The following is a 12,566-nucleotide window of genomic DNA, read 5'->3' as shown; positions in this document are numbered from 1 at the left end:
ACCACATAATTTCAGATAATATAAAATGACCATTAAGACCATGAGATGATGCTATCCAAAACACACAAACAAGCAAAAAGTGCAGTTTAAATTCAAAAAACAAACCAAGCCTTTGTAAATTAAATACCAGTTTCATGCTGCAGAAGGTACATGAACCTTGGGAAAATAGTTCATGCTTGCTATAACCTAACACACCCCCTCCCACTAGGCCTCCTTCACACTTGCCTGAAGTGTTTCTTGATCAATATTTCATGCTGCCCTAGTATAGTTGCCCTCAAGGCATCCAAACTGAGAAGAAAAAAAACACCCTAGCTAGAAAATTCATATAGATGTGAACCTTGCTACACAGCTTCTGAAAGGTCTCAAAATGGGAGATGTTATTAAACATTTAAGTCAAAAGTGCAGCACATAAATAGCATGTAGGGCTGCATTTAACTCCTCTGAACACCAGGTGTTAGAGAATAAATGCTCAGACCTGAATCCAGGTTTTAATTATGTGACTTCCAATTGTGCTTCAAAGACCTCATCTCCTTGCAGACAAGGGATATGAGGGAGTGGACAGTACTACAGTACTGAGCCCACTGAGCCACTTGCATGCACGATTTGTGACAAATTCCTTTAGTTCAAGTTTATAAAGCAAGCAGGTACAATATGGTACACCTCTACTCCGATATAACGCAACCCGATGTAACAGGAATTTGGATAAGACGGGGTAAAGCAGCGCTCCGGGGGGTGGGGCTGCGCACTGTGGCAGATCAAAGCAAGTTCAATATAATGCGGTTTCACCTATAACGCGGTAAGATTTTTTGGCTCCCAAGGACAGTGTTACATCAAGTAGAGGTGTATTTAATTTTTTAATATATGTGTTTCAATGTCTACAATTCCAATAGCTCATCTCTATTAGAGGGTGAGGACCTATAAGCAACGAGTGGAAAACCGCCTGCTTTACACATGTGCCATAGAATCATAGAATATCAGGGTTGGAAGGGACCTCAGGAGGTCATCTAGTCCAACCCCCTGCTTCATCTGACATCAAGAAGTGGGCATTATTTATTTCTACTGAAAAGAAAGAATTTCACTAGAGAAAGAACTGTGAATGGAATGGAGATTAATTCGGTTATATTCAGATACTGCATCCTATGATAAATCTGTTCCCTCTTACAAGTACTGAAGATAGAGCAAATAATTTGGTTTGGTTTCATGTACAATAGCCATCATGCTGTGTGTGAAATATGGAGCTGAGAGCATTAAAATCCTTGGCAACATGAATGTTCTGCTTCTCAGCTAATACATCTAGCAAACAAGCCAAGGTTTCAACGAATGGCATAGGGGTATGCATGCATATATCTTTAAGGTTCAAACTGGTCCTTCACTGTAATATTTAATCAAAGGAGGTCTTTCAATTCCACACCAAGGAGTTTACTACATTCATGCTGGTGCTCTTAGGATCACCCTGTCAATGGGGGCACTGGTGTGAAAAAAAATCCTACCTATTACTAGGGTGACCAGACAGCAAGTGTGAAAAATCAGGACGTGGGTGGGAGGGTAATAGGAGCCTATATAAGAAAAAGACCCAAAAATCGGGACTGTCCCTATAAAAATCGGGACATCTGGTCGCCCGACCTATTACTGCCTCTTGCTCTGTTTCTGCAGAATGTTTTGTCTCTGCTAGTCAGGAAAGACAAGCCCCAGGAGAAGGAAGCATACCGAGGTCTCCTACATTAACTGACCACAGCATTTTCAATCTTCAGAACCTGTGAATTAACAATTTGCCTCCCAGCTCTCGTTTTAAAAAGCTGGAAGGGAAATTGTTTTCCCATCCTGCCAAAATTTCCATGACAGCAAAAAAATTCCCAAATTTAGAAGAAAGGCAAAATCTTTACAATTTTATTAACCAAAAATTCGAAAAAAAGTTAGGTCAGTCAAAATGTTTGGTTTCAATTTTGACCATTTTATTTATTTATTTACTATAATTACCTTTAATTTCTCAACAAAAAGTCATTTCAAACTGAAAACTAGAACTTAGTTATCAACAATTTTCAAGTTGAAAAATTTGTCAAAACCGACCCTTTACCACAAAAAGTTTTGTTTTGATGAATCTGCATTTTCCAGTGAAAAATATTTTGACAAGTTCTCGACCACCTGTAGTTCAAATAGTCATGATGTCTAATGCACATTATTTAGCAAGCAGCTGTAAAAAGGCATCACTCTGCATATGCAAGACTGCTCCCCAGGAACTCCTCTCCTCACTCCACCAAAAAAATCAATAGATACGATATCCTGTATTGACTCCATGCCAAGACTGAATAAAATCCATCCCAAATATCTCTGAACAGTTTCTCGTGGAGTTTGTCTTCACTAGGTAATCTTAGTGGAATTAAGCAATACTATAAGCAGTTGAATATGATTATCAATAATCATGTTTATTACAGTAGGGTCAAAGGCCCAACCGACAATGGGGACCCCACTGTGCTGCTAGGTATACAAACACACAGTAGACTGCTCCTACCACAAAGAATTTACAATCTAAACCAGTGGTTCTCAAACTATCATTGTGGGCTGCAGGTTGAGAACCAGAGCGTCCCCCCACCCCAAAAAAACCCTCTACAGTCCCCTATGGCAAGTGCCCCCCACACCCAGAGACCCCGCCACAGAGGGGGCCAGGAGGGGAGCCCTGGGCGGGGGGCAGGCAGCTGGAACCCAGAACCCTGCCTTGTGGGGCCGGGCAGCTGCACCCCACCGCACTGAGCAGGGCCACCAGCAGCCGGACCGGGATCCAGCTGCACGGGGCCAGGCAGCCAGGACCCCTGCGCTGAGCCAGGAGTGGAGCACCAGGTGAAGGCTGGCAGCCAAGACCCTAGCTGTGGAGCCCCACCTAAAACTTAGCACCCTGGGAACCCCTGGTTCCCAGCACCCCTCCCCCCATAAACCTGCCCAGAGACACACTCTCCTGCCCCCCTGCTGCACTCATAAGCCCCCTGCTGGCATTAGCCCTCCTGTAGGCTGCCAGACACTGTCTCCCCCTCAGCCAGCCCCGTCCTCTACCACACCAGACCAGAGAATGTTGACTCTTTTTTAAGCACACAGCTGGGCCGCAGTTGTGTGCTAACTGGGCCACATGTGGCCCCCGGGCTGAGAACCGCTGATCTAAACAGATAGGAGACAGAGCGGGGGAAGAGGAGATGACGGTGAGGAGGCAGATGTGGAGTGACGCTGCGGTGAAGAGACTGTGAAGCAGTGGGAGGGAGAGGGTTGGAACAAACAGCTCAGTGCAGAGTAAGTCCAGTCACAACTGTAGGCAGTTCTTTGAATGTCAAAGGCCCTTACTTTGGCTACTTCTGCTCCTACTGGCTGGAGTCTCTGGCTGCCTCTTATCTACAGTTTTCCCTCAAGGCCAGATAGAAGCGCGGGGAGACCATATGGGTCCTAATGTCTCCATATGGGGCATGGTCTCTTCACAGTTCTGAGTCCAGGGGACATGGGGGAGATGGTCATGGTTGGGCCTCTTTTACACCCCCCCAACCCTACAGTGCAACAGTCCCTGTTTTGGCTGCTTCTGCTCCTTCCGGCTGAAGTCTCTGGCTGGCTTGACTGATCAGTATAGACAAGAGGTACAAGTTTTAAGAATGCCTTAGTGACTTAGGAACCTAACGCCCATTTTCAGAAGTGACAGACTTAGGCCAGATCTACACTAGAAAAAGTTTATCAGTGTAGCTATACCAGCAAACCCTCCTATTGTAAATGCAGCTTATACAGGCAATAAAATGCTTTTGCTGACATAGCTTATGCTGGTTCCCTGAGCAAAATAAACTCTAAGACAAAAGGACTTATGCCAGTATAACAGCAGCTGCTCTTGGGTTTTTGACAGTGTAGAAAAGTTGAAAAATGTCATACTCCTACCAATATTATAATACGTGGGAAAGTGTTTAGGGTAGACCTGGCCTTAAGAGCTTACGTCACTTAGGCACTTTTGATAATTTTACCAAGGACAAAGGTCAGCATTGTCAGGTGGTTGTGGTTATATCCTGGTCCTAGCAACACTCAATCCTGGCCATGATCAATACTAGTTATCCTCGTTTACACTGACCAGTAAATAGTGGCCAGTAGAGCTGGTCAGCACATGTTCAGATAGCCCTTTGACTATCTTATAATGTGGGCTTCCTATGTCCAACAACTGAATGACTAATTCCTTTCCTTTCATCTCATCAGGAATGGGTCCAGGTCATTTTAAGGAATCCTTGAACACATGCACAGTGTTAACCCATGAAATAACCTGCATAAAGCTAGAAAACCTAGAAGACACAGGATGAACAGATAAATGACAAATCTGTTTCATGACAACTTAGAAATCAGTGCCTGGATCTTATCCTATCATTTCTGCATTAGGAAAATAGTGTCCCTGTTATCTCAAATCCTACATGGATTGTCATTTGAGCGAGAACCAGGGTGCAATACGTTTATCACAAATTTATAGCCTGAAGCATGGAGTGTGTTCACTGGATACCCTCTGCTGATGCTCTGATGACTCTATTTTCTGAATACGGGCATAGACAAGTACCCCAACTCATCACTCAAGCTGTTATCACTACTGATATCGTGAAAACCCTGAAAGCGGAGGATTGATCTACGAGCGATATATTTTATATTGCTTGTGGCAGTCTCCTTAAGCAAATCAGAAGTAGTTGTCAATGACTGGTATATGCCAATAAGTTTTTGACTGGTCCCCAACATTGAGCCACCTGGAGAGACTGCAGCAAGAGTAAAAACTAGAGTCTCCATCCTGAATTTCATCATTTTAATCAGCCTGTTCAGCCCCTTGAGGATGCCTCCAGACCTCTTTCTTATCCTTAAGAACAGAGAGTTGAGCCCTGAACACTAATCTTGAAGGATGGGTTCTAACTGCTTCTAGCAGCTCTTGGAGATGAATTTTCCTTGGGGGCAGTTTGAGGTTTCTCATCTCTTCAGGTTGCCCTTGTGGGCTTGGAATTCAGTGACGTGAAAACTGTTTTGTCTGTGTTCTCAGCTACCACTTTTCCCCAAACAGGATTTCATCTGAGAATTATGAGGCACAAAGAATTCACTTCGGCTAATATACACCATCCAGAGAAGATGTCAGGCCACTGAATTAGTTGCCATGAGTCTTTCTATGAGCTTGCTGGGCCTTGCTTATACTATGGAATTTTACAAAACTACTCTCACTAGATCAGCTGAAATGGAAGGAGCCTTAGGCCTGGTCTACACTTTGTGGGGGGGGGGGTTGGGTTCGATCTAAGGTATGCAACTTCAGCTACGCGAATAGCATAGCTGAAGTCGAAGTACCTTAGTTCGAAGTACTTACCCGTCCTCACGGCGCGGGATCGACGTCCGCGGCTCCCCCGTCGACTCCGCCACCGCCGTTCACGGTGGTGGAGTTCCGGAGTTGACGGGAGCGCGTTCGGAGTTCGATATATCGTGTCTAGATGAGACGCGATATATCGAACTCCGAGAAATCGATTGCTACCCGCCGATATGGCGGGTAGTGACCCTTAGTATAGACAAGGCTCTGGCAGCTCCTGGTATTTTTACCACAATGTTTATTAAGCCTGATTTTCAAGTTAAGTTTGTCCTTGTCCACACTTCAGTTGAACTACAGCAATTCATCTGCACCAGTTGTCTACAATGAGTAATCTAATACATTACACAAGGCTTAAAGTGGTTTTGAGATGTAATAGATAAGTGAGTTTTGAAATGAAAAACTCTGGGCATTAAGGAAGACTGCTGTCTTCAGTGAAGACAATGGAGATGCACGGATGGAACTGAGAGCGTAATTTAGCCTTCAGAATCTATTTCTGACCCACATGAATCATAAAGAGCCTAGTTTAGTTGTTGGACACCAGGTTAAAATTAGAGAGCTAGGCCTTCAAAAAAATCTATTTTAAAAAGCAAATCGAATAAGCCCTAATACAAGGCTCTAATACAAGCCCTCAGCACTGGGGTAATGTGCTCTCCAGGGCTGTGATTTCTAAAGTGCACTAACATGTTACACATTAATTGATAAGTGCAGACCCAGCTGGTGCGCTTTAATGTAGTTCTGTTTGAAACAGTACACTGAAGTGCTTTAAAAGCAGCAAAGAGTCCTGTGGCACCTTATAGACTAACAGACGTTTTGGAGCATGAGCTTTCGTGGGTGAATACCCACTTCGTCGGATGCATGCACCCATGAAAGCTCATGCTCCAATACGTCTGTCAGTCTATAAGGTGCCACAGGACTCTCTGCTGCTTTTACAGATCCAGACTAACACGGCCGCTCCTCTGATACTTGAAGTGCTTTAGGGAGCCTTTAGTGGAGGACTGTATAAGCGCTGCTGGACAGATGACGTATAGAAGATCCCAATCCTGCATTATTGAGCATGCTGCTGTGGAGCCTCAAGTTACTCTGGCCTACCACCAAAAGGGACACCTGGTAAGGCAGCTGAGGACCACATCAGCACGAGGAGGATGGTTCTTGAGCCCATGTCGCCTCAGATAGGCTCATTCTCTGTCAATGTTTCATCACATTTTACCCTGTGCCATTGAGAGGAAACAGATGCAATGGGGCTTGAGACTAGTTCCCTTCTCAGTGCCAAGGACACTCTCTGTGCTTAACCTTATTTGGTCCCTCACACAGCATCTGCATGCACTTGCGCTGAAGCAAGACCACCCTGCATCATCTGCTCCTCACTGCCTAAGAGCTCACAGTATCAAGGCCTAGGCATATGCTATAAATCTAGGAAATATGTACATAATTATTCAATCTATACCAATCTTCATGAACACACATTCTCTCTCATAAGATGGTAATTGTGTTGAGACTGTAGATGGTAAACCCGTTACATCACCTTTTATTTGGGTCACTGAGCAGAAGCCCTTGTCAGATTACCACTGCCGATCCGTAATCTGACATGAAAATGCTGCCTTTGTCAGAAGGAAAGCTTCCCTGTGTGGTTAATGTTTCCTAGCACGCTTTGCTTTAAGGACTCATGGGGACTGAAGAAAGGGAAGGTGAAACATTAAATTATGACAAGTCAGCCATGGTTCTCTTTCCTACTCTTCCCCGCTGAGCCCAGGGAATGTTGCTATGGTGACAACAGCTGCAGGGTTGTGAGTGACATCTCCTGAGAGGACTGTCTGGGAACTAGAATGCCTCAAGTGAAAACAAATGCTGCCAGAGCAAGCTGTTAGAATATACAAAGGCAAGGATAATTTGAAGACTGAAGTTCTGTGCATTAGGAAGAAGTGTTAACACACACCTCTACTTCCAAGGCATGCAACAGAGGGAATTCTTACCCAACGGACTGGGGCTTCCTTTAGCAAAGGTTAAGGGTAGGTGTCTTGGACCTGGGACCATTTCATTTTAGCAACGGCTGTCATATTGATGTATCAAATTTACTGCCTCGGTAATCACGTATCACCAGGGCAACGAACCACGAGCTGCTTCCAAGAGCATAAATCACCAGACTCCCAGCTTGACTTGGGAGTGGAGAGAAAGGAGAGAGTTAGATCCGCTTTTAAGAAGAAAACATAAAAATGAAGACAAGCAGACAGAGAGCACAAGTACACAAGTTGCCAGCAGTGAAACAGGATGTGAGATGAGCAGGAAAGCAGATTGAGGGTTAAGATAATTTATCATCTTGGCATTACCCCCAGCCTTGCTCAATTCTACTTGCCTATTCGCCCCCCCCTCTTTTTTTTTTTTAAAAATGGCCAAGTAACAGTTCTTTCCTATCACATCAAAGGCAGTGTAAGTAGGTTTTGTGCCTGGGCTGGTACATTCTCCTGACAATTTTGCAAGACTACCTTATCCGTAAGAATTTTAAAGAACTGACTGGAAAGAGTAGCTGTTGGGTTATAATGCAAGACCAACCCCTGCTTCCCCTGCATTAAACTGGAAAGATATACTGAAGTGATACCTGTGCAGGTGTAATATTCTGATAGAATTACACAGAAATAGTGCACTAAATTGTATTGACCTAGGAATATTATACATTTTGATTAAAAACTAGAATGATATAAAATGGATTAACAACTGGCTAGCTGATAGGTCTCAAAATGTAATTGTAAATGGGAATCATTGAACAGGTGTGTTTTTAGTAGGGTGCAGCAGGCATGGGTTCTTGGTCCTACATTATTTAAAATGTTTATCAATGACCTGGAAGAATACATAAGATCACTGATAAAGTTTGCAGATGACACAAAAATTGGAGACAAATAATGAAGAACCAGTCACTGATACAGAATTATTTGGATTACCTGGTAACCTGTGCACAAGCAAACAATATGCATTTTAATATGGTTAAATGTAAATGTATACATCTAGGAACATAGGTCATACTTCCATTACAGGGGACTCTATATGGGAAGCAGTGACTCTGAGAAAGATAAGGGGGTCATGGTGGAAAAACAGCTGAACATGAGCTCCCAGTGCAATGCTGTGGCCAAAACAAATGTGATCCCTGAATGCATGAATGGAGGATCTTGAGGAGAAGCAGAAAGGTTATTTTACTTCTGTATTGGGCACTTGTGAATCACAGAATAGAATCTCGGAATATCAGGGTTGGAAGGGACCTCAGGAGGTCATCTAATCCAACTCCCTGCTCAAAGCTGGACCAATCCCCAACTAAATCATCCCAGCCAGGGCTTTGTCAAGCCTGACCTTAAAAACCTCGAAGGAAGGAGATTCCACCACCTCCCTAGGTAACCCATTCCAGTGCTTCACCCTCCTACTGAAAAAGTTTTTCCTAGTATCCAGTCTAAACCTCCCCCACTGCAACTTAAGACCATTACTCCTTGTTCTGTCATCTGCTACCACTGAACAGTCTAGATCCATCCTCTTTGGAACCCCCTTTCAGGTAGTTGAAAGCAGCTATCAAATCCCCCCTCATTCTTCTCTTCTGCAGACTAAATAATCCTAGTTCCCTCAGCCTCTCCTCATAAATCATGTGCTCCAGCCCCATAATCATTTTTGTCAAGTATCAGAGGGGTAGCCGTGTTAGTCTGGTTCTGTAGAAGCAGCAAAGAATCCTGTGGCACCTTATAGACTAACAGACGTTTTGCAGCATGAGCTTTCGTGGGTGAATACCCACTTCTTCGGATGCATCCGAAGAAGTGGGTATTCACCCACGAAAGCTCATGCTGCAAAACGTCTGTTAGTCTATAAGGTGCCACAGGATTCTTTGCTGCTTCTATAATCATTTTTGTTGCCCGCCGCTGGACTCTTTCCAATTTTTCCACATCCTTCTTCTAGTGTGGGGCCCAAAACTGGACACACTACTCCAGATGAGCCCTCACCAAAGCCGAATAGAGGGAAACGATCACGTCCCTCGATCTGCTGGCAATGCTCCTACTTATACAGCCCAAAATGCCGTTAGCCTTCTTGGCAACAAGGGCACGCTGTTGACTCATATCCAGCTTCTCGTCCACTGTACCCCTAGGTCCTTTTCTGCAGAACTGCTGCCAAGCCACTCAGTCCCTAGTCTGCAGCAATGCATAGGATTCTTCCATCCTAAGTGGAAGACTTGGCACTTGTCCTTAATGAACCTCATCAGATTTCTTTTGGCCCAATCCCCTAATTTGTCTAAGACCCTCTGTATCCTATTCCTACTCTCCAGCGTATCTACCACTCCTCCCAGTTCAATGTCATCTGCAAACTTTCTGAGGGTGCAATTCATGCCACCCTCCAGATTATTAATGAAGATATTGAACAAAACCAGCCCCAGGACTGACCCTTGGGGCACTCCGCTTGACACCGGCTGCCAACTAGACATGGAACCATTGATCACTACCCATTGAGCCTGACGATCTAGCCAGCTTTCTATCCACCTTATAGTCCATTCATTCAGCCCATACTTCTTTAACTTGCTGGCAAGAATACTGTGGGAGACTGTATCAAAAGCTTTGCTACAATCAAGAAATAACATGTCCACTGCTTTCCCCTCATCCATAGACCCAGTTATCTCATCATAGAAGGCAATTAGATTAGTCAGGCATGACTTGCCCTTCATGAATCCATGCTGACTGTTCCGCATCACTTTCCTCTCCTCCAAGTGCTTCAAAATTGATTCCCTGAGGATCTGCTCTGTGATTTTTCCAGGGACTGAGGTGAGGCTGACTGGCCTGTAGTTCCCCAGAGCCGCCTCCTTCCCTTTTTTAAAAGATGGGCACTACATTAGCCTTTTTCCAGTCATCCGGGACCTCCCCCAATCACCAAGAGTTTTCAAAGAATGGCCAATAGCTCTGCAGTCACATCCGCCAACTCTTTTAACACCCTCAGATGCAGTGCATGTGGCCCCATGGACTTGAACTAATCCAGCTTTTGTAAATAGTCCTTAACCATTTCTTTCTCCACAGAGCGCTGGTTACCTCCTCCACATGCTGTCCTGCCCAGTGCAGCAGTCTGGGAGCTGACCTTGTTCGTGAAGACAGAGGCAAAAAAAGCACTGAGTACATTAGCTTTTTCCACATCCTCTGTCACTAGGTTGCCTCCCTCATTCATTAAGGGGCCCACACTTTCCTTGACTTTCTTCTTGTTGCTAACATACCTGAAGAAACCCTTCTTGTTACTCTTAACATCCCTTGCTAGCTGCAACTCCAAGTGTGATTTGGCCTTCCTGATTTCACTCCTGCATACCTGAGCAATATTTTTATACTCCTCCCTGGTCATATGTCCAATCTTCTACTTCTTGGAAGATTCTTTTTTGTGTTTAAGATGAGCAAGGATTTCACTGTTAAGCCAAGCTGGTTGCCTGCCATATTTACTATTCCTTCTACACATCGGGATGGTTTATTTCTGCAACCTCAATAAGGATTCTTTAAAATACAGCCAGCTCTCCTGGACTCCTTTGCCTCTCATGTTATTCTCCCAGGGGATCCTGCTCATCAGTTCCCTGAGGGAGTCAAAGTCTGTTTTTCTGAAGTCCATGGTCTGTATTCTGCTGCTGTGACTGGAATATTGTGTCCGGTTCTGGTGTTCACAATTCCAGAAGGATGTTGATAAATTGGAGAGGGTTCAGAGAAGAGCTCCAAGAATGATCAAAGAATTAGAAAACATGCTTTATAGTCACAGACTCAAAGAGCTCAATCTATTTATCTTAACAAAGAGAAGCTTAAGGGGTGACTTGATTACAGTCTGTAACTACCTACATGGGGAACAAATATTTCACAATGGGCTCTTCAGTCTAGCAGAGAAAGGTACAACACGAACCGATGGCTGCAAGTTGAAACTAGACAAATTCAGCTCAGAAACAAGGCATACATTTTTGATAGTGAGGGTAACTAACCACTGAAACAACTTACCAAGGGTGGTTATGGATTCACCATCACTGAGCGTTTTTTAAATCAAACTACGCTATAGGAATTCTTTTGGGGACGTTCCCTGGCCTGTGTCATACAAGTGATCAGACTGGCCTTGGAAACTATGAATCTGTACCAAACATACTTCCTAGACAGTCATCTGTATTTACTGAAAAAAATTCCACCAGCTAACCCACTGGGAAAATGCTGCTATGGGGGAATCACCCAAAGATAGAGTCCTTGTTACAGTAGAACAGCTCATTTGTTTCCCAAAAGGTTAATTATAGTGACAGAAAGACCACAACTACAGTAAATAACCTCAAAATGCACCTCTTGAGAAGTACTGATCTTCCAAACTAGTGAATGTAAAATCACCATTCAAGTTGTGTCACAGACTGACTGTCAAAAAGATTTTGTTTTGTTTTCAAACAGAGATGACTAACATGCAGTAAGTATCTCACTGTAACATCTTAGTCAGGGGTGCTGGGGGTGCAGCAGCACCTACTGGATTGAAGTGGTCTCCATCAGAGGTCATCTAGTCCAGTCCCCTGCACTCATGGCAGGACTAAGTATTATCTATTCTAGACCATCCCTGACAGGTATTTGTTTAACCTGCTCTTAAAAATCTCCAATAAAGGAGATTCCACAACCTCCCTAGGCAATTCATGCCAGTGCTTAACCACCCTAACAGTTAGGAAGTTTTTCCTAATGTCCATCCTAAACCTCCCTTGCTGCAATTTAAGCCCATTACTTCTTGTCCTACCCTCAGAGGTTAAGATGAACAATTCTTCCCCCTCCTCCTTGTAACAACCTTTTATGTACTTGTTTTATGTACAGTTTTGTTCAATGGCTTTCAGCACCCTTACTATAAAAATTGTTCTAACACAACTGATCCTAGAGGACATTAGGCACCTGTAGTTTTTACCATGAGGTCAACACAATATCCCCTAGTCATAAGTAATCTTGCCTCGCTACATCTCAGTAAAAACTATAGGTGTCATGCCTCCACTAGGAGTTTACAATTTGGTAGTTAATCTGTGTTAGTTATCCCACGTTAAACACACTTTCTTTTAAGCAATGAAGACAAAAATAAAGGTTTCTCAAGGGTAAAAGACACTAGATGGTGAGAATGAAAGCAAAATATTCAGTTCATCATACTGTTGGTCCCATTGTCTTCATTAACCAATTTAATTGAATTCATAACTAACATATTCTTAACCATTTATTAAATGCAAAAATTAGCATTGTTATTTTAAGTG

General features: G+C 43.7%; 1 protein-coding gene across 4 annotated transcripts in view; it reads right to left on the bottom strand.

Moving 5' to 3' along the window:
- Positions 1-12,566, bottom strand: part of MYO1D (myosin ID) — a 392,910-nt gene that overhangs the window by 212,718 nt on the left and 167,626 nt on the right. The gene's annotated exons all lie outside the window — the stretch shown is intronic.

The sequence above is a fragment of the Mauremys mutica genome, chromosome 25 (genome assembly GCF_020497125.1).
Source record: "Mauremys mutica isolate MM-2020 ecotype Southern chromosome 25, ASM2049712v1, whole genome shotgun sequence".
Classification (NCBI taxonomy): domain Eukaryota; kingdom Metazoa; phylum Chordata; order Testudines; family Geoemydidae; genus Mauremys; species Mauremys mutica.
This window is presented reverse-complemented; position numbering and strand designations above follow the sequence as displayed.